We start from the raw sequence: 21,165 nt of genomic DNA on the forward strand, positions 1-21,165 counted from the left end.
ATCTGTGTATACTTCAACTTGAAGATGTCCATGTTTCTTGAATAGTAAGCCTCTCCCTGGAGTTCCTTTCAAATATCTTAAGATCTTATAAACGGCCTCAAAGTGCTCTGCCCCTGGTGAGTGCATGAACTGACTTACCATGCTGACTGCAAAGGCAATATCAGGCCGCGTATGAGACAAGTAAATCAATTTCCCTACAAGTCGCTGATATTGTTCTCTCTTTTTGACTTCTTCAGCCTTAGCAGCTTGTAACTTCAAGTTAGGCTCGATCGGAGTCTCCGCCATCTTACAGCCAAGCATACCTGTTTCTCCAAGGAGATCAAGAACATATTTTCTCTGATTAACGAATATACCTTCCTTGGATCTTGCAAATTCCATTCCGAGGAAATACTTGAGGGCTCCCAGATCCTTAATGTGAAATTCTTTTGCGAGTTTCTCTTTGAGGGCTGCTAACTCTGCTTCATCATTACCAGTTAAAATGATGTCATCAACATAAACAATCAAAATTGCAATTTTACTGTTTTTTGAATGTTTATAAAATATTGTGTGATCTGCTTGACTCTGCGAGAAGCCACAACTGATAACTGCCTTCCCAAAGCGTTCAAACCACGCTCTTGGTGATTGTTTGAGTCCGTATAATAACTTGTTCAATCTGCATACTCTGTCACTTCCAAGTCTCTGCTCAAATCCCGGCGGTAGGCTCATGAACACCTCCTCTTCAAGATCACCATTGAGAAATGCATTTTTAATGTCAAGTTGATGTAGAGGCCAATCTGAATTTACTGCAAGAGATAACAGTACTCTGATGGAATTTATTTTAGCAACAGGAGCAAACGTCTCCTGATAGTCGATCCCATAAGTTTGAGTGAAGCCTTTAGCTACCAGTCTCGCCTTGTATCTCTCAACGCTTCCATCTGCGTTACATTTTATCGTAAACACCCATTTACACCCAACTATTTTCTTGTCTTTGGGTAGATCAACTATCTCCCAAGTACCACTTCTCCTTAAAGCATTCATCTCCTCCATGACTGCTAATTTCCAATTCGGATCATCCAATGCTTCTTGTATATTCCTTGGAACAAACAAGTGTGAAATCCTAGATGTGAAAGCTCTATGGTTTTTAGACAGTCTTTGATAGGAGAGGTAATTTGCAATAGGATGTTTAATGCAATTTCGGACACCTTTCCTAATTGCTATAGGTACATCAAGGTCGGAAATAGAAGGAATAGGATTACCTAAAATTTCGATGCCAGAACTCGGGTGGACATTCGGGTCATTAGGGTGGACATTCGGGTCATTAGGATGGACATTCGGGTCATTATTCCTCAGATGAAATCGCTTCCTAGTATAAACCTGAAGCTCAGGATTTAGATCATTTTGTAGTACTTCTCCCCCTAAACAAGAATCTTCTTGACTAGGCACCATAGAACTTGGTTCTCCTAAGTGATCATTATCAGACAGATGTGGTTTTTGTGTAGGATAAATGACATTGGGGAGCAGGATAGAAATATCCCAAAAACGGTCTTCTACTCCACTTGTCTCCCCCTGAAGAGAAGTGTTGGGGAGATAGGATTTTGTTTCCACAAATGACACATCCATACTCACATGAAATTTCTTGTTTTGAGGATCGAAGCACTTATACCCATTTTTGTTTGAGGAATAACCCAAAAAAACACATTTTATAGCACGGGGGTCAAGTTTTGAACGAAATTGACTGGGAACATGAACATAGGCAGTACATCCAAAAACTTTGGCGGGTAAATCAGAAAACAACCTCGTGTCAGAAAAAAAAGTTTTGAGACAATCAAAAGGTGTTTTGTATGTTAACACCTTTGTAGGCATCCTGTTTATCAAATAAGAGGCTGTTAAAATTGCTTCACCCCATAAATATTTAGGAACATGCATGTAAAACATTATAGCACGTGCTACTTCAAGTAGATGTTTATTTTTTCGTTCTGCAATGCCATTTTGTTGAGGGGTATCCCGACATGTAGATTGATGAAAAATTCCCTTTTTTTCCAAAAACTCACCCAACTGCTCATTGAAATATTCTGTTCCATTATCAGAATGTAAAATACCAATTTTGGTTTGAAATTGATTTTCAATCATATTGTAAAAATTTGTGAATAAATTTTTCACGTCAGATTTTTTATTCATCAAATAAATCCAACATAAGCGGGTATGGTCATCAATAAATGTAACAAACCATCTTTTACCAGAAAGAGTAGTGATTTTAGAAGGGCCCCAAACATCACTATGAATCAAATAAAAAGGTTTTGAAGCCTGGTAATGTTTTGGCAAATAAGTAGAGCGATGAAATTTTGCAAAAATGCAACTTTCACAATGAAAAGAAGAACAATCAATCCCTTTAAATAATTCTGGAAATAAATGTTTCAGATAAAGAAAACTAGGATGTCCTAGCCTATAGTGCCATAGCATTATTTTTTCTCGAACAGAGATTGAACTGGTACTATTAAAGCTCTGAGCTTTTTTATTACTAACAGGTACTTCATCAAAGTAGTAAAGACCTTCAAGCATCCTAGCACGCCCAATCATCATCCCCGAGTTCTGGTCCTGAAATTCACAATGGGATTCAAAAAATGTAACACGACAATTAGAATCCTTAGATAGTTTACTGACAGACAAAAGGTTACAGGCTAAGTTGGGGACGTGAAGAACAGCATTGAGATTAATTTTCTCAGTTAGTTTAATAAATCCTTTTCCTGCAATAGGTGAAAAACTACCATCGGCTATTCTGATTTTGTCATGACCAGAACAAGGGAAATAGGTACTAAATAAATGGGAAAAACTAGTCATGTGATCGGAGGCACCGGAATCTATGATCCACGGAGAGAAGTTTAGGCAAGAGAAGGCTTTAGGATTTCTACCTGTTTGTGCCAACAAAACACTAGGAGTACCGGTTGAGGAGTTGGATTTTATCAGCTTTAAGAGTTGATCAATCTGCTCTTTGTTGAAGGGACCTGAATCGGCTTCATTAGCGGTAGGAAAGCCACGATTCTTCTCTCCTTGTTTGCTGCTTTTCCAGTTGACAGGTTTGCCATGAATCTTCCAACACGTTTCGCGTGTATGGCGAGGCTTGTTGCAAAAATCACACCAGACCCGTGGCTTATCATCAAACCTGCGCTGGTAATTTGCAGCCTTGTTGGCCGCAGCATCGCTAATTAAAGCAGAAATTTCAATTGATTCACCATTACCTTTTTTCTTAAGCATGACGCTCCTTCGGCTCTCTTCCCTTCTGACTTCGGCAAATACTTCGCCAATGGATGGGAGAGGAGGTCTGCCAATAATTCTTCCTCGCACTTCATCGAACTCAATGTTGAGGCCGGCAAGAAACTTGTAAATACGGCTGTCTTCCACAGTTTTCTTGTGGTGGTTGCAGTCATCAACCGATTTCCATTCGTATGTGTTGAAGATGTCAAGATCCTGCCACAACCTTTTCAACGAATTGAAATATTTGGTGACGGAATCATCTCCTTGACGAATCTCTCCCAACTTCAAAGTTAATTCGAAAACTTGAGATTGATTTCCTAGGTCAGAATACATCTGACTAACATTATCCCACAATTCTTGTGCAGTAGTATAGCACATGTAATTAGAGCTTATATCCTCCTCCATGGAATTGACCAACCATGTCATAACCATGGAGTTTTCAGCGTCCCAATTGTCGAACAGCGGATCATTAACAGCAGGAGCCTTCTTGTCACCAGTGATGTAACCGATCTTTCCTTGCCCACGGATATACATCCGGACAGATTGTGACCAGCGGAGAAAATTATCACCATTTAGGCGGATGGTGGTGATTTGGACAGAGTGAGAGTTGGACGTTTTCACCGGAATGGCAACGGCAGGGGTTGAAGTGGTTCCGGACGTGACTTCCGACATGGCTATGACGGTTTTAGGGCTACTGTGTTTTTTGTTGCTCTGATACCAACTTAGAAAATATGAAGAAGAAGAACTCCGAAAATATGAGGAAGAAGGAATATATTTCTGTTATATTCAAAACTTCTTATCTTACAAGACCAAATGACACTCCTTATATAGGAGATATTACAAACATCATCATAACCCATTATATGCCACTTACATATTATATATTACCACTATCTACCACTATCATATTATATACATGCCACTATCTACCACCAACACCACTATCATATTCTATACATGCCACTATCTACAACTAACACCACTATCATATTCTATACATACCACTATCTACCACCAACACCACTATCATATTCTATACATGCCACTATCTACCACCAACACCACTATCATATTATATGCATGAACACAATTTCCAGCACGTTATGACACCCCCATACCGTGTCCTCTACAACGTTATGACACCACCATCCAGTGTCTTCACCAATGGTCTGACACGACCATACAGTGTCACCTATCCTCTTTTATTTTTATGTATTTTCTTGTTTTGTAAGTCTCTCCAAACTCAAGTTGGTTAGTTCCTATCCCCCTTGAGTTTGCGGGGGGCTGTTAAAACCTATCACCTACTTCACCCACTTAAACCTACTCCACTAAACCTAACCCACTACACCACCCACTACACCACTACCACCTCCACTTCACCTACTCCTTACCTACTACACACTCACCCTCTTCTATATATAGGAATCATGAATCATTGTAATAAATCAATAAACATCAATCAATAATACATAAATTTTTACAGTTAAAATACTATTATTTGGTTGATTTTACGTAAATTAAAAATTTATGGTTCAAATTGATAAAATTTAAAATTCATGATTTATTTTGTTACAAAATCAAATTTTGAGATTTTCTTTTTTGTAATTATCCTAGAAAATATTACTTTATCTAAAAATAAAGTAATGAAAATAAATTTTCTTTTTTGAGTTTAATGGTTAAAATATTTATTTTTTATTGTGTTCATTTAGTGAAAATAAACAAATGATTTAAATTAAAAAAAATTTAAAATGATGATTTAAATTAATAAAATTAAAAACTCATGATTGATTTTATTAGAAGAGTCAAATACTGATTTTTTTAGTTTGTAATTTCTCTTTCTTTTTTTTTAATTATTATTATTGAGTCGACACAATTCTACGTGATAGACTTAACTCTCAACACGACTTATCTGGGGCTGTGTTTGAGATACTAGGCTGGTCTAAAATAGTTATATAGACAAAAATTATTATTTTAGTCAAATAGGACAATATGTCACATCTAATCCGTAATCATTTTATTTTCTCTCATAAAAGTTAAAAAAGCCAAAAAAATCTATCATAAACGAAACTTTTTAGCCTTAAGCTAAGATAACTAAGGTGGTGTTTGGGAAGCAAGTTCCCAAATTTTTTTCTCATTTTTTCCACTAAAAGACAAAAGTTTTGCAAAACCAAAAAAAACACATCCAAACAAAATATCACATCCAACCCCATAATCATTTCACTTTTTCTCTCACAAACATCACATCCAACTACATAAAAACCCAACTATCTTCCCAAACACCAAAAATTTTTTATCTCATAAAAACCTACATCTAATAAAATCTACATAAAAACTCACTTCCCAAACACCATCTAAAAAACCAAAAGGTTAAAAAATTAACTCACATCCCAAACAAAGGCTCCATATATATCTTTGTTATTTTGCAATAATTAAGATGTTTTATTTGGTAAAATTCATAACAACAATTTTACTTGCGCATGTAAGTGAATTAATGAAACATTCTTCCCTAATTAGTTAGAATAGAGAAAGAAGAATATTTAAAATAGTGGACCCTATGAAAGATTTCATTCACTCACCTCATAAATGAATTAGCAAACCTATACTTTTTCGTCACTGGTAAATTCCATTTTTAGTGAATACTGGTCTTGCATTCAAGAAAAAACCATGTTTAAATCTAGTATATATAATTGATCAAAACCATGTTTAAATCTAGTATATATAATTGGTGTTCGTTAGAACTCATATGCAATTGAAGATGTCACGTGTAGATCCTATGATAGAAGAAGCTGAAGGCTTTGTGAAGAATTGTAAAAAGAAACGTGAAGAAATATCTGCATCAACTTCATCATCATGTGTTTCGCATGATGTTCCAGAGATTCAGAAAGAAGATGATATAAAGATATATCAATCAAAGAAGATTATCATTAGTCCAAGTTATGTTTTGGGAAGAAGACATAACATTGATGTGGAAGATTGTTTCCAGACAGAAGAATTATCAGTGAAGACAGAAGGATTCAAAGTTGTATATAGATTTGGTAGTGGGTTTCAGAATTGAAACTAAAAATATATGAATATTTTGTGAAGTATTTGTAAGTGTTGTAGATCATTTGTGATCTACACAATGTAATAATTATTATGAAATAATAAAATGCCAAAAAATTTTACTGAGTATATAATTATTTAATTCATTATATTATTTAATTCATTATAATAGTGTGTTCCCAAAACACCCTAATATATACATATATATATATATATATATATATAGAGAGAGAGAGAGAGAGAGAGAGAGAGAGAGATGGAAAATGAAGACAAAGTTGAATCTAGGGGCAAATAGGACAAATAGCTTTGGTTTTGAGCTAAAATAAAATAGAAATTTCTGGAAGAGAGATTGAGAGAATGGTGGATTTTACTTGAAGAAGCTTGAGAAGATGATGACGGAGTAAGCCTTTTTCTTTGATTTTTTGAACAAATTTACAAGAGAGAGAGAGAGAGAGAGAGAGAGAGGGTGCTTACTAAAGCTATTTGTGTCCAAACCATGACTGTTGCTCTTTATTTTTTGTGTAATCCAGATGACTGGGGGACAACTGGCCAGACGTCCGGCTAGTCGTCCTGTGACCCCTACACCCAACGGTCACACATAGTGAAGTGCTAAAAGCTGAGCCAGGTCCTCAGTTTGGTGCAAGATTTCAGATATTCTCAATTTGGTATTGTTTTGGTGAAACAATTAGAAAGTTAAAAACTGTACTTTTTCACCAAATTTAAATTTGGTGATGAATCTGAGTAAATGTTGGAGATCGCGTTATAAGTTGTTTGTATAATCCTTTTGTATCAATTTTTTTTTCCACTTACAATTATTTTTTGGTGACTATCTTATCTTTTTGTGCAAGTAAAATTAAGAAAAATTGCACTTCACCGAACTTTTTGGTGAAAATATTTTAAGTTAAAAATTGATAATTAGATAATAAAAGTTAAAAGTGTCCCTTTCTTAACTTTTGGAAAACCCATTTTTTTAAGCTTATTTAAACTATTTTTGCCTAATAAACTATAAGCATAAATTACATTAAATAGTCCAACACAAACTCCCAAATTAAAATACGGAAGAATTCTATTATGCACATCTCATATTATAGGCACTTTTAATTACATCACTTTCTTCCTTAATTATGATTAATTTTATCCTTTAGTAATGATATTAGTTTGAAATATTTAGTTATAATTTTTTTATATTTGATCATGACCTTTTTTATTTATTTATAATTTAAAAAGTATAAAATTATAAAAAAAAATAATTATAAAATACGTATAATACACATATTTTTTAAAAGACATGTTTCATAAACTTTTCCTAAAATACGTTATAAATTACTTGTATAATCTCCATCAAACGGCCCCTTCTATAATTTTTTTTCTTCTATTTACAAGTATAATTATTGGGGAATTCTATTTCTGCACACTTATTCTTCTTGTTCCACACACTTAATGATTTATTTTTTAATTACATATCTATCCCTTAATCAAATTACTATTTTAGATCAAACATACACCTGTTGATAGAGCACTCAGCAAACACACATCGACCGGCAACCACCACCACCAGCCATAGCTATCACTACCGTCACCACAAAACCCCACCCCTATGAACCCTCTATCACGGTGAACCCCAAACTATTGCGAACCCTCCAACTTCTTGCGAATCCTATCCCATCGTGAAGTTTGATTTTGCATAATCACCAATATCAATTCAATGCTACAAGTATGAACTTTAGCCTTTGATTCGGAAGCAAAGCAACACAAAACATATATCTAATAGTAAACAAAAATGACGCCACGTCACCCCAATATTATACTAGATATAGTTATATATATAAATATATTTCTTTTCTTTTTTTTTTTTTTCTCTATTTCTTCGCATGTATATATGTCAATAGTTTTTTACCTGCAAACAATGTTCATAAAAATATGCACGTTTGATAAAAACAAAAACAAATATTCATACTTGCTTTCCCTCAACAAAGCCTGTCTGTTCGAATTTGGTATTTTGAACAGAAACAATGGTGGATGATGGATTTCGCATGGTAGCCACTGCGGGTGGGAATGGGAGAGTTTCATGGTGGTAGCCGCAGGTCACAATGGTGGTGGTTTTGCAGTGGTAGGAGTTTTGTAGTAGCGATGTTGATGGAGTGAATGGTTGGGGAGAAGGGATTTGAGTGGTTGAGGTTGAGGTTGAGGGCGGACACTGATACACAAACAGCTATGGCGGTTTGGGATTTAGGATTTGGACTGAAAGATGAGGGTATTTTGGGGAGAAGGGGATGTGCACACATTTTTTTTATTAAATGGGTATATTTGGAATGTTGGATGTGTGGACTGAGATAAATATTTAAGAATCAAATTATTAAGTGTGCGGAGTGAGAAAAAATGTGCACAAAGACAAAATGGTGTGTGGAAATAGAATTTCCCATAATTATTCTGCCACTAGCTTGTTTATTTGTAATAATTGAAAAATACTAAAAATCCCAAATATTTTACCAAATCTCAATAAAACTCATACACATAATTTATATGAATCTCACGACCATATAAAAAATTTGGTAAAACATTTAATAATTTATTTGGGTCTGTTAGCTAACTCGTAATAATTTCCCCGTAAAATTATGCATTGCATAAAGCACCTTTCAAACACTCCTCTCACTCTCTCACTCTCTCTGTGTAAATTGCGCATGTACGTAAAGATTCTATATATATATCGATCAAAATTAACAATTTGGCATCGTTTTTCTCCATTGTCATCGGAAGGAGTTTTCAATTCGATGATGACTGTGGGAGTGGATTCGTCGGAGGCCGGTAGGGTGGCCGGAGTTGCGATGGAGTTTCCAACGACCGACGATACGGCGTCGCTGCAGCGGATTACCCGGAGGCTCCAGAGGAGGCTATCGGAGAGCAAGACGTCTTCTCCGTCCACCGTCGAAGAAATCGAAGCCGAGCTTAGAGACGCTGATCTTCGTAGACAGGTCTTTTTTTCTCTCAATTTCTTCATATTTATTTGTTAATTTCATCTAATGATTGGTGATTTTTGTCCTCTGTGTGTGTGTGATTCTAGGGCAAGGAATAAAACTTGAAATTTGAGTCTTGTTTCTTGTTGTTTATCTTGATTATAATGAATGTTGTTTACAATTTTCGGTTCATAAATGTTTACAACACAACAAAAGGGCTATTTAAATTTGAGTGCTGCAGAGCTGAGGCTTGGGCTTCCTGGATCCCAATCCCTGAAAGAGCAGCAACCATGGATTACACAGAAAATGAAGAGCAGCAGTAGACAAGCCCGACCCTGAGATTTTCGGGGCCCAAAGCCAATAATCAACTAATAAATTTTTGGGGCCCTTCATATATTTTTTTTTATTGAATGAAAAAACAATTTGAAGGTAAATGATAAAAGATTTGTGTCAAAATCATAAAAAACACTTACCATTATATTACAACAACTAATAAGTATCGCTTGATCTTCATCCTTTTTGCATTTTTAAAAACAAATAAATAAATCATACTTGAATAATCTTTTTTTTTTTTGCAAAATCATTTTCAATGGATAACGATGCTAATTATTTTAAATGGACCTTTCAATTATTTAATGGGTTAATTTATTTTAAATTAGTTTGGGCCTTTCTTAATTTATTTTTTTTGACTTAAAACATACCTAATATATTACACTACACTATAATATGCGTGGCCAATTTTTTGGATCTATTTTCAATGGATAACAAAGTTAATTTTTTTGAAGGGGCCTTTCAATTTTTTAATGAGTCAATTTATTTTAAGTTAGTTTAGGCCTTTTTAAATTTTTTTTGGACTTAAAATATACCTAATATATAACACTAAATTATAATAAGAAAGGGCCCCTTTTTTAGATCAATTTTGAGGGGCCCTAGGCCGTGGCCTGGTGGCCTATGCCCCAGGGCCGGCCTTGCTCCCACAGTCATCATTGAATTGAAAACTCCTTGCAATTACAATGGAGAAAAACGATGCCAAATTGCTAATTCTGATCGATATATATATAGAATCCGTACATATATGCGCAATTTAGAGAGAGAGAGTGAGAGAGGAGTGTTTGAAATGTGCTTGGTGTAATGCGTAATTTTATCGAGAAATTATTACAAGTAGACAAGCTGGTCACAAAATAATTATACTATAAATAGAAGAAAAAAAATTATACAAGGGGCCGTTTGATGGAGGTTATACAAGTAATTTACAACGTTTTTCTCTACTAGACGTCGGCCATTGTGTTTTTTTGATGAAAGTTATAGTACACTCGTTGGAGTTGCTGGTATGAGATTGAGGCTACAGTGCACTTGTTAGAGTTGCTGGTATGAGATTGAGGAACTCGTCTTTTTTCTACTTATATTTGATGAAAAAAATGATAAACATTTAGAGACGTCCTAACGTATTTTAATTTAAAAGTTTGTGTCAAACTATTTGATATAATTTCTACTTATAATTTATTAAGTAACAATAACTTATTGTTTGTGCAATGAAAAGAAAAATTTAATCTGAAGGAGATTTAAATATTTCAATTTTTTGTTTTGTTTCTTAAAAGATTGAAAAAGTTTTGTGTAATTTTTTCTTTGTGAGCAAATAGTTGGCCGGAATGTATTATTTGTTGATCCTTTAAATTTTCCTTCGAATTGTAAGTCTTTAATTAGATTGGACTAGTTGAGAAATTTTCTGAAATTAAATTAATGTATTCAATCTTAATTTTTTTTTAAATTATTTTATACACAATAAAAACAATTACATAGATTTGACATACTTTGTTGTTTGTTTGCATTTTTATGAAGCCATTAAAATCAAGAATTGTTTCATTGCTAGAGTTGTAAATTTAGATGGTGGCTGAATATCCTTTTGATCATTTATCAAATCTAGCCTATATTCATTATTCACTACTTACATACTATTTAATTAAATCCTACCAACTACTCAATGAAATTTTACTTATTATTTCAAATAGATTTGATTTATTTCTCAATTAAATCTCATTTACAACTCAATGTGACTCTATTAATATTTCGTTTGACTTGACTTACTACTTCATTAAATTCTACTAACTATTCAACTAGACTTCATTTACCACTTCGTTAAACTTTACTTAGTATCTAATTAAACCTTCTTGTTTGTGGATCCTTTAAATTTTCCTTCATTAGACTTGGCTTACTAATCAATTAAACCATATTTATTACTTAATGAGTCTACATTTACTATTTTATTCAACTTAGCATACTAATCAATTAAACCTTACTAGACTCCACTTACTTCTCAATCAACTTCTATCTAATATTTCATTATACTTTACTTACTACTTAATTTTGATTTCATTTACTACTTCACTAGACTCCACTTACTACTCAATGAGTTTCTACTTACTATTTCATTACACTTTAATTACTACTCCATGAGCTTCCATTTACTATTTCACTAGACTCCACTTACTACTAAATGAGTGTCTACTTACTATTTCATTATCTTCACTTATTACTTAATTTTAGTTTCACTTATTACTCAATGAGTTTCCGCTTATTACTTCACTAAAGGCCCTATCATGGAAAGGTTTTGCCCTTTAAAAAACTCAATCACTACATATTTGCAAATATTTGGATTGTGCTTGATATTAAAGGATGCATGACAACTCTAGTTAATCGTTTCGATTCTCTTTTATGATCTTCCACCTCAAGGTATTTGGATTGTTGATGCCCTTCTTTTGAGCAAACCCGTCTCCTTGATATAGTCATATTACTCTTGTCCTTATACAACTAATCTCTTCAAATACTAAAACTTTTCACCTTTGCATACATATTATAGAAACTTTTTTCATTTTTTACCGAATCTAATGTCATTTCAAATATATATTTTTTGGTTAGTTGATCCATACACTTAACATCTCTTTCGGTTGGGAGATCGTCAGAATTAATAATATTCTCTTGATTGCCAAGTTGTACTCACTGGTGTCAATATCATCATCGTCATCAATATGTAATGGATAATGCTAAATACACTAATTGGTATACCAATTAGTGTACTAATAGATGATGCGGCATAATTTTAGAGGTTTTGAATATTTGTAATTTATATAATGGGTGGAGTCAGTAATAATGTCATAACATATATTGGTACACTAATTGGTATACCAATTGGTGCATGTGACACCACCGTTATGTAATTCATATACGGTGTTATGCCTAATGTTGTCTTCTATCTGTGGTAAGTATAATAAAATTAATTAGATCAAACCAAATGGTGAGTGATATTACAATTAGTTAATGAGACTCCACTTATTATTTCATTAAATTTCACTTACTATTCAATTAAATCATACTTACTATTTAATGAGTTTTCATTTACTACTTCATTAGACTTTACTTACTACTAAGTAATCTTCCATTTAATATTTCATTACACTTCACTTACTACTAAATTAAACCTTATTTTCTATTATAATGAGACTCTACTTACTACTCATTGATACTTTATTTACTTAGTGGTAAATTGGTAAGGGATAAGTTGAGTCGCAAAATGTTGTAAGAATAACTTAGTAAATCATCAACTCAATGATTGGTCAACAATAAATAGCAATATGAATTTCAAATTATTAACACAAGAAATATGAATTTTAAATAAAATGTGAAAATTTAAAAATTTATTAAACTTGACTTAGTATTTAGTAAGACATTATTAATTTGACTTGATTTACTACTCAATTAAATCTCACTTACAACATAATGATTGGGTAATTTACTACTCATTTAAATCTCACTTATTACTTAATGGGACTCCACTTACTATGTTATTAGATTTTGCTTACTACTAAAGTAAACACCACTTACTACTTAACGAGACTTTACTTACTACTCCATCAAACTTAACTTACTGATTCATTAGATTTTACTTATTACTCAATTAAACTCGATTTACTACTTAATGAAACTCCGCTTACTATTCAATGATTTTTTTTCTTTGATTAGGTGAAATGTTGTTCCAACAAAACCTTAAAATTTATAAATTAAAAAATATCACATAAGTTAAAATAAAATATAGATAGAGACATAGATAGATTCTTACATGGAGACTTTGTTGAATTTTTAAAAATTATATCAACTTCTTTCACTTATCTTTTGTTAAAAAATTATAGAGAAAAACATTATTGTCTGTAGTGTATGCAAATGAATTGTGAGGTCTCCTATGTATTTTTTTAATTAACTAATTTCGATGTATTTAATTATTGTCATTAATAAATGTTGATCATGTTGTGGTAAGTAAAGGAAAGTATTTTTTTAGTAAATGTGTTCATTTATTGCCAATAATGAATGTTGATAAATAAGAGATTCCTAAATATATTTATAAATGAGAGATCTTCCTAAGTAGATCTTCCTACCGATTTTCCTAGGTAGATCTTCCTACAGATCTTCCATTTATGTTTCAAAGTATTGTAGATATTAAATTTGTAAAAACATATTCATAGCCAATCATATGAATTTGTGGAGAAAAAAAAAATTCATTTCACTGTGGATTTTAGATTCATAAAAAATTATGTATTTTTCAAAATTCCTAAAAGGTTGGTATATGAAATTCATATAAAAAAATTTATTTTTATAAAATAATTAATAAAATGATGTGAATTTTAAATTTTAAAAAAAATTTAACTCACTTTATTACATTTATTTTGATGTTTATAAAATTTGATTATAAATTTATTCCTAACTTTCTTAAATAAAATAACACTACACATTTTATTTCTTACACTTTATCTTGCGTCTTAAAAAGTCAAAAAATAAATAAAGAAATAAATAAACAAAATGTGGAGTTTTTGTGTTAAAAAATAATTAAAAATTTTAAACAAAATGTATAGTGGAAGTAGCCAATATAGTATTTTATTAGTTTAGCACAAATTTTAAAGTATCACCCGTTATCTTTTCAACCACTAATATTTTGAAGATGTCATTTTCAATAATATGTATAAGTTTATATAATAGTAAGTTCTCTCATAGAAAATAGTAAGTGTAACATGTTGCAATAGTAAATTAATTTTATAAATATTTTATTAAAAATACTCAAAACTACCTTATTTGTAGGAATCTATCTTGGTTTTCCAACTAAATAATAATTATTTACTCATCAATGGTCATGATTACTACCTTCTTTATTAACCTCTTTAGCCACCACTCTACAGAAACCATTGGAACAATTTGATTTTCTGTAAAGTGGATGAGGAGGCCAATGATCACCTTTCTCGTCCTGTTACTAATGAGGAAATTTGGAAGGCTGTGAAGAACATTAGTGCCTTAAAGCTCCAGGTAGAGATGGTTTCCAAGTCTACTGGCCCATTATTGGCTCTGTTGTGTGTGAATTTGTTAAAAATTGTTTTTTCAACAATCATATACCTCCTGAGATCAATAGAACTCTTGTTGCTTTAGATACCTACTGGCCCATTATTGGCTCTGTTGTGTGTGAATTTGTTAAAAATTGTTTTTTCAACAATCATATACCTCCTGGGATCAATAGAACTCTCGTTGCTTTAATTCCTAAAGTTGAGAATCCTAAGACCATTCAGCTCTTTAGACCTATTAGCCTGTGTAATGTCACTTACAAAATCATTTCTAAAATTCTTGTTAACCGATTATGCCCCTTTTTAAGTAAGATTGTTCGACCCAATCAATGCAGCTTCAATTCTGGGAGGAAGACTAGTGACAATATCATTATTTCTCAAGAAGTGTTACATTCTTTGAACCTCAAAAGGGAAGAAAGGGGGCATGATTTTAAAAATTGACCTGGAAAAAGCTTATGATAAAATTTCTTGGGTTTTTTTAAAACAAACACTTGAGGAGTTTAACTTTGACAAAACTTTTATTGATCATGTTAGGAGTTGTGTTACCACTGTGAGCACTGCCATTATTTGGAATGGTGAACCTCTTGAGGAATTTCAACCTCAAAGAGGCTTACGCCAAGGTGACCCTCTATCCCCTTACCTCTTTGTCTTATGCATGGAGAGATTGTCTAACATGATAAGCTCCAAAGTAGAGAGCAAGAGTTGGAAAGGGATTGAGATTACTAGAGGTGGGCCTAGCCTAACTCATTTGTTTTTTTGCTGATGATCTCATGTTGTTTGGCCAAGCTACCATCAAAAACTGCAACACCATTATGAAGGTCATGCATGAATTCTGTGACATCTCTGGATTAAGGGTTAACTCCCATAAATCCAAATTGTATGTATCCCCTAATGTTGAGAGGAGGTATGCCAAAGAGTTGAGCACCATGTGTGGTATTCCCCTAACGTCTGAGTTAGGGAAATATGCGGGAGTTCCACTGCTTAATGGCAGAGTTGGCCGAAGGCATTTCAATGAGGTTTTAGAGAAAATGCAAAACAGATTGTGTTAAAATCCACCTACTCTCCACCTACTTCACCCACTTAAACCTACTCCACTAAACCTAACCCACTACACCACTACCACCTCACCTACTCTACTAAACCTAACCCACTACACCACTACCACCTCCACTTCACCTACTCCTTACCTACTACACACTCACCCTCTTCTATATATAGGAATCATGAATCATTGTAATATACACAATATACATCAATCAATAATACAATCATTTCTCTTTATACATTAAATTTCTACAGATTGTCTGGTTGGAAGGTTAATCTGTGAGCTACACTCATCAAATCTGTGAGCTCTGCCATCCCTTCCTATACTATGCAAACTATGCTTATCCCTAAAAGAGTGAGCAATGATATTGACAGGTTGAATAGAAATTTCCTATGGGGTGGCACCCTGGAAAAGAAAAAAATTCACCTGGTCAATTGGGATGCTGTTTGTAACATGAAAAACAAGGGTGGCCTTGCTATCAAGAAGGCCAGAGACCAGAATTTGGCTTTGTTAACCAAGCTAGGTTGGCACCTGCTTAGTAACAAAGAAGGTTTGTGGTGTGATATGCGTAAAGCTAAATATTTGAAAAACACGTCCCTTTATGACTGGAATAAGGGCAGAAGAGCCTCCCATTTATGGAGGGGTATCATGCAAACTAGACACATCCTGAGAAAGGGTGTGAAATGGAACGTTGGTAGTGGGCAACATGTGAATGTGTGGAAAGATTGGTGGTGTGGAAATACGGCCTTTGTAGACCTTGAAACCCACACTAACCAAAATAAGTACAGTACTCATATCTCCCTAATACTGTGAATGAGCTGTCTAACTCTTATGGTAGCTGGAATGAGAACAAAATTCACAGATTCTTCGTCCCTACTATTGCCTCTTTGATTCTGGATAATCCTCCTCCATCTTCTCTGGAGATGGACAACCCCTTGTGGAAGGGCACATCTGATGGTTCCTTTAATGTTGCATCTGTGTATAAGCTCATCATTGGCAACCATGAGAATGAGGAGGATTGGAGCTGGATATGGAAAATGAGATTGCCTCAAAAACTGAAAGGTTTTCTTTGGCTTGTGTTCCATGGGAAATTACTTACAAACCAAATGAGACTCAAAAGGGGTTTGACCACTGATCCTACATGCCCTCACTGCTGTGGGATTGAGGATATGTCTCATCTATTTAGGGACTGCTTCAAAGCTAAGGAAGTGTGGTTAGCTATTTTTAATAATCAGTGGTATTTGGATATGATGAGGAAAAATTGGTTGGAATGGCTAGAGAGTAATGCAAAAAATAAACTTATGTTCAATGATAACACTTCTTGGCAATCTATCTTTACTGTTGCTTTATGGAAAATCAGGAAGAACATGAATTCTATGGTTATTGAGCAAAAATCCTTTCAAACCCAAGAAACTGTTAACTTTATTATGAATTACTCTAGAGAAATACACCAAGCTTTTCTTCATTCCATATCTAATCTGTAAAATATATTGATAGAGATAAATTGTATGTATTATTGATTGATTTGTATTGATTGATCTTATTGTGGTTATGTCTATTACAAATGGTTCCTTATATAGATGTAGGTGTAGTGGATGGTGGTAGTGGTGTAGTGGGTTAGGTTTAGTGGAGTAGGTGAGGTGGTAGTGGTGTAGTGGGTTAGGTTTAGTGGAGTAGGTGAGGTGGTAGTGGTGTAGTGGGTTAGGTTTAGTGGAGTAGGTGAGGTGGTAGTGGTGGTAGGTGATGGTAAATTCTAACAGCCCCCCACAAACTCAAGGAGGATAGAAACTAACCAACTTGAGTTTGAAGAGAGAAACAAAATAAGAAAATACATAAAAATAAAAAAGGATAGGAGACACTGTATGGTCGTGTCAGACCGTTGGTGAAGACACTGAATGGTTGTGTCATAACGGTGTCGAGGACACTGTATGGGGGTGTCATAACCATGTAGAGGACAGTTTATGGGGTCATGTCGGACCGTTGTAGAAGACAGTTTATGGGGTCATGTCGGACCGGAGTAGCAGACAGTTTATAGGGTCATGTCGGACCGTTGTAGAAGACAGTTTATGGAGTCTTGCTGGACCCTTGTAGAAACTAACCGGAATCAATGTCGGGACAGTTTACAAAGTCTTGTCGGACCCATGAAGGAGCTAACTGGAATCAATGTCGGGACAGTTTACAGAGTCTTGTCGGACCCTTGTAGAAACTAACCGGAATCAATGTCGGGACAGTTTACAGGGTCTTGTCGGACCCTTAAAAAATACACTGTATGATGGTGTATATAGGCTGCCCAAATATATATATATATGGATATATATAGTGAGCCCTCAAAAGTCGCGCCCTCAAAAGGCGCGCCCACTTTATCAAAAGATGTGCCATGAAAAGGCGTGCCAGTTTGTCGGGCGTCAAGAGGCCCGCGATGCGCGTGGCTGCCTCGGCTATTTAACCAAGACGAAGGCAGAGGCTGAGGCAGAGAAAAACTGAGAGAAACCTCTGAAAAATCCTTCGTGTTGCTGAGAAAGATAGTTCCGTTTGCTGAGAGAGATAGTCTGTAATACTCTGTTGCCTAGAAAATAGTCTGTAACACTTTGTTGCCCAGAAAATGGCTTCGTCTTCCCGCGGTCTGCTCACCCTCTTTCCCGACCTCAACGAGTCAACAAGAGAGATTACTGGAGCGGTGGCACTGGAACCTCAACCAAGTGCCCCGGAGTTTGCTCCGTTGAACTTTCCGATGCGGTCTGTGGAGCAAAGAATGGCAGTGCAGTCGGATGTGGAAGCCAATCAGTATACATTGAAGTCGTGTGGAAACCATGACTGCGGTGACAAACTTGTCGAACCGGCTGCAGAGTAGGGCAAATGAGGTGCAGCAGTTAAACTCCCAGCTGGCTCTGCTCCAACGCATGTATAAGGATGCGCGAGCAGAGATAAGCGTGCTAAGGGCTGAAAACAAGGAGCTTAAGCGGAAGGCCACCGTGATGTTCCGATTTGGAGGGCTGCCATATGCTGCAGTGGAGGAGCAGGGAGTAGTGATCATGCCCAGTGGAGTGGGAAACCCGGAGGCAACACCGTCAAGGACCGCCCAGGACGGAGGCAAGAAGAAAAGACCTGCAGTAGAGTAGAGAAGGGAAAAGAAAAATCCCTCCTGGGGATGTAGTTGTTTGGTTTGTGGTTGTTTGTTTGTTTGTTTTTTTTTTTTTTTTTTTTTTTTTTTTTTTTTTTTTTTTTAATGTGGAAAATTGTCATCGGGTTTGATCCCGGCAAGAAGAAAGGACAGATTTGTTTTTTTTTTTTTTTTTTTTTTTTTTTGTAACTCTCTGGTGGGAACGTGATGGAAGTAGAGTCCGGAGATGAATAAAACAAGGTTTGGTGTGCAAATCTAGATGTGACGAATGAAATTGGAAAAAGATTAAAAATAATGTGAAAGAAAAATAAATAAAGAAAGAATAAGTTTTGTTTCGTTTTTTTATTTTTTTTTTATTTTTTTTTATTTTTGGGTGGAATAATAATAATAATAATAATAATAATAATAATAATAATATATGAATGTAGAAAGTATATGCGCTGGTGGGAGTTGCTTAGAAAAGAGATAAAGAAGGTGTGATAAAGAAAAGAATGGGGTAGAATATGATGAGGGGAAAAATAATGATGATAAAATATGAGGAAGAGGTTAAAATAAAATAAAATAAGATAAAATAAGGCTTTGATGGGCGGTGGGATCAGACAGCTGCGTTATTTGAAAGATAAAATATAGTGGATGTAAAGATTAAAATAAAAAGAAAGGAAAGAGAGGGTTAAAAGTGAGAGAGAGTGAGAGAGAGAGAGAATGGGTTGAGAGAGCAGCCTGCATAGGGATGGTTTTACCAGTCAAGGTCTTGACGAAGATCTGCAGACCACCCCTCAGACGGAGCACCAAGTGGAGGGTCGACTCCTTCTGGATGTTGTAATCGGCGAGGGTACGGCCGTCCTCGAGTTGCTTTCCGGCGAAGATCAAGCGCTGTTGATCCGGCGGAACACCTTCCTTGTCTTGGATCTGCGCCTCATGTGAGTGTTTGGATGATCGGAAAACCCAGAAACAGACCAAGGAGAGGAAGGAGAAGAAGAAGGGTTCATGTGAAACCCATTGTTGGGAATGAGGATTCTTGGCGAAGATTGAAGAAATGGGTTGGATCTGTTGTTGTTGTTGGGGTTAGACATGGGATTGAAGGGAGAAGGAGAGGAGGGTGTTGAGGGTGTAGACGAAGTGTTCGACGAAAGTCCCAACCGAGGTTTGGCTTGGCTGATGAGGGATAACAAGAGGGTCTCAGGTCCACAGGCTAAGCCAATCATCTCCTTCTCACCAGGTTCTTGAATGAAGATGTAACCCATGATCTTTGAAGCGTTTTCTGGATCTAAACTCCGGCAACAACTACCACCACTGCCGCCGGAGAGAGGGAAGCTATTGGTGAGTGGTGAAGAAGAGTGAAGGTATGTGTTGAAAAAACTCCCGCGGGCAGCGAAGGCAAGGTTGCCGGCCGGCTGTCCGCCGGAAAGAAAGGAGTATAGGCCTAAATCTTATAGCTCTGATACCATGTAAAATATATTGATAGAGATAAATTGTATGTATTATTGATTGATTTGTATTGATTGATCTTATTGTGGTTATGTCTATTACAAATGGTTCCTTATATAGATGTAGGTGTAGTGGATGGTGGTAGTGGTGTAGTGGGTTAGGTTTAGTGGAGTAGGTGAGGTGGTAGTGGTGTAGTGGGTTAGGTTTAGTGGAGTAGGTGAGGTGGTAGTGGTGTAGTGGGTTAGGTTTAGTGGAGTAGGTGAGGTGGTAGTGGTGGTAGGTGATGGTAAATTCTAACATAATCCTAGACCTGCATTCAGACTAATCCATTGGTCTTTGCCACCTGCAGGTCAACTTAAGATGAACACTGATGGCAGTAGAAGAATTGGAGGTGGTGGAGGTTTTGGAGGGCTGATTAGAGATGAAAGAGGCGCTTGGGGGTGTGGCTTCTATGGAAAACTGCAAAGTGGCACCAATCTTGAAGCTGAGCTGTGGGCACTATACAAAGGATTGACCGTCATATTGCAAAAAGGAATGAACCAAGTAATCATCGAGAGCGACGCAGCCCAAGCAGTACAACTGATGCATGAGGACCCAGGTGGCAAAACACCCTTCAAGGAATTGGTACACAATGCTCAAATTCTTCTCAGAGGCTGTGAGTGCTCTGTGCAACACGTCTGGAAGGAAGGGAATCTATGTGCCGATGCATTGGCAAAAATGGGAGCGAACCAACCAGAAGATATGCTTGTTTTCAATGAACCACCGGTTGAATTAAGATGTCTGCTCGTTTCAGACATGATAGGAGTGTCTAGGGAGAGGACTTACTTCCTCTTGTCTTTATTTATTTCCGATGTACCCAAAAAAAAAAAAAAATACCCGTACTCAAAGAGCTTATCAAGAATATCATCCTCTGCTGGTTCAAGTGCCTAATTAAAAAGCGGAAATGAAGAGGATTGCAAAAATTTC

The 21,165-nt window shown here is 35.3% G+C and overlaps 1 protein-coding gene and 1 long non-coding RNA gene across 2 annotated transcripts in view; one reads left to right on the top strand and one right to left on the bottom strand.

The window, feature by feature from the left end:
* The window catches only part of LOC114299242 (uncharacterized), a 92,266-nt gene that overhangs the window by 58,571 nt on the left and 12,530 nt on the right, over positions 1-21,165 (bottom strand). The gene's annotated exons all lie outside the window — the stretch shown is intronic.
* On the top strand, positions 8,893-21,100 carry LOC145804859 (uncharacterized). Its single transcript, XR_014347483.1, has 2 exons — positions 8,893-9,245; positions 20,549-21,100. It is a non-coding gene; the product is annotated as an uncharacterized LOC145804859 (long non-coding RNA).

The sequence above is a fragment of the Camellia sinensis genome, chromosome 12, assembly GCF_055761805.1.
Source record: "Camellia sinensis isolate YWXY chromosome 12, ASM5576180v1, whole genome shotgun sequence".
In the NCBI taxonomy this organism is placed as follows: Eukaryota; Viridiplantae; Streptophyta; class Magnoliopsida; order Ericales; family Theaceae; genus Camellia; species Camellia sinensis.